Raw genomic sequence first — 2493 nt, forward strand, 5'->3', positions numbered from 1 at the left:
GTAGCTATTTTCTTTTGTCATAGTCCAGACTCCAAACCCCAAGGGGAAGGTTGTTGAGAATTGTGGGCTTTGTGCTATGTTGATGTGTATCTCTTCTATCCTACTGGCATGCATATGTGGCACAAAACCATGTGGTAGCATGTGGAAAAGGCACTTAAGGGTGTGGGTACCCATGGGGGTCATTACTAGAGTTAGTTAATGGACTCTTAAAAGTGGCCTGAGAGGTCACCCACGAGTTTGCAACTTGCACGGGCTGGTTTGGAGCCTTTGTATGGTGTCATCAGTGATGCCAAATGAGATGTCTAAGCCAGCTCTATATAATGAACCTTTTGTACACACTTTTAGGTTAAATCAATCAATCTAGTTTTGCACCTACATTCTACTCTATCTCTATTATGTAATTAACTTCGTCAATGGCATGTTAAGTTGTTAACACCATGAATGGTAGTCTTCATAATCCACCCTAACTCTACAACATGATGTGTATATGTAACCATCTACAAGAGCGTGGGCAAGTTTTTACATATGTATGATACGTCATTCTGGTTACACCGGCACCGGGTTGAACCCAAAACCTTGGGCCAAATACATCCATTCTTCTTGAGAAATTGATGTTCTTCCAGCAATCATTGACCACACTGACCAAGCTCTAAGCCAAACATAAAGAGGTGTGGCGCATAGTCATACAAACCATCTTGTTCTCAGCCAATACACCAAACATGCAGTAGAACGATAGACAATGCTCTTCACAGACGGCAAAAGAGATTGTTTCATAAACAACAGAATGCAGAGTCATGATATCATACATTAAATGTGTCATGCACGGTCAATTTCCCAAGGTGGTACTTCTAACTGAAGTACAAAAGGGCAGGTCTCTCAAGATAGTCGAAGAGCATGTTGTGCAAATGCCAAGAAGACCCCACATGCCATATACACAACACAAGGCTGCTTCTGTAGCTCAATACCCCCATCATTCCACAGTATCAAAAAAATATGTTGATAGAGAGAAGAAGAGGCAAGGCAACAACAATGAAGCAAACAAGCAGAAAACAAAAACGATACTATGTAGTTAGTGTAGTATATGGAAAGAACAAGAAAAAAACCAATAGCTTAGAAAAGGGCAGAATCGAGAAGCTTCTACTTATCCTCGTCAGATTCTTCTGATTCCGTGAGGTGTAGCAACGCGCATCCGCCTATCACATGACCATTCATGCAAACAGAATAGTCTATTGTTTCATTGTAAGCAGCCAACCTTGTACTTGCACTCTTGGGAATCATCTGCGCACGCTTCATGTTCCATACCCCTACTTTGCAATACGGACAGTACTCCCGCTCGCTTATGGGCACTCTCTTTATAATGAGAAGCTTCTTGGTTTCAGATTTGTCAAAGCTGCTGAATACTCCTCGGAACAAACCGACGTCCTCTGGAGTATTAGCATGTTCACATGGATCAGACACATACAGAATATCACTTCGACACTTTGGTATCAGAAAAAAATGACCTGATGTGCGCGAAAATCTGGTCTCGCGCACAGAATGACCGGCAACTGCCTGCATTGGGTGGTTGGAGGATAAAGCCGATTGTAAGCAGCCAGCACAATAAACAAAAAGCTTACCAAGCGCCCGCCATCCACCATCAATCTGCCTGTTTTTGGCGCCAACAAGAAGGTCAGACACCATCTTCGGCGCACGAGATCGACAGAACTCGCGCCAAAGATGGCGATCTGAAATCGCCCTGGTCTTCTTGCATAAACATGACAACAAACAGATGGAAAAAGGGTTCCAATTGGCATGTTTAGCAACTAATGAAAGCACACGTTCATCACACAGATCTGTGTAACAACCTTCCAAGCGAACCCTCTTCAAACCTGCAGACGCTTTACCATTGCTGCAGCCAATGCGATTATCTATCACAGGGGCCTCTGTGTAGGTCTTCTTATTACCTCCATTGCAGTGATAAACAGCATTAGGGGCCTTATCCACTAAAAAATCTTGGATTATTTCTGCGATATTATGCTCCTCTCCTCTTTGCGCCAGACACGGCATAGGCACTACATCCTCCACCATTTTTCATACAACACAAAGTTTGAATTCTGCTGGCTAACGATTCTAGTGTATAAACTTCCAACCTTTTGATGCAAAAAACTGCATCAAAAAACTGCCTGCAGTTTTATCGATGAAGCACCAACTTTTGGTGTACAATGTCATGTACACAAGGCAAGCTAGGGTACCAAAGTGCTCAAACCTCCCATTGGCAGCAATGCCAAATGCAATAACCAAAGATGCTGAATTCTGATGCCAATCCTCAAAAGGTATAAAATAAGGGTCAATTCTGACAGAAGAAATTCTGTTAGAGCCAAAACACCTCAACTATCTTAACCTTTGTTCCGCCATGGCTGCTACAATTCACGGAAACTCCCACATATCGGTTTACACTAAAATATAGATACCTGCAACAACAAGAAAATATCCTTTAAGTGCTCTGCCTGGAAA

General features: G+C 42.6%; 1 pseudogene; it reads right to left on the reverse strand.

The window, feature by feature from the left end:
• Window positions 1-753: 753 nt before the first annotated feature.
• On the reverse strand, window positions 754-2091 carry LOC147429321 (EID1-like F-box protein 2 pseudogene; annotated as a pseudogene).
• Between the last annotated feature and the right edge of the window lie 402 nt (window positions 2092-2493).

The sequence above is a fragment of the Adiantum capillus-veneris genome, chromosome 22 (assembly GCF_014529385.1).
Source record: "Adiantum capillus-veneris isolate H3 chromosome 22, ASM1452938v2, whole genome shotgun sequence".
Classification (NCBI taxonomy): Eukaryota; Viridiplantae; Streptophyta; class Polypodiopsida; order Polypodiales; family Pteridaceae; genus Adiantum; species Adiantum capillus-veneris.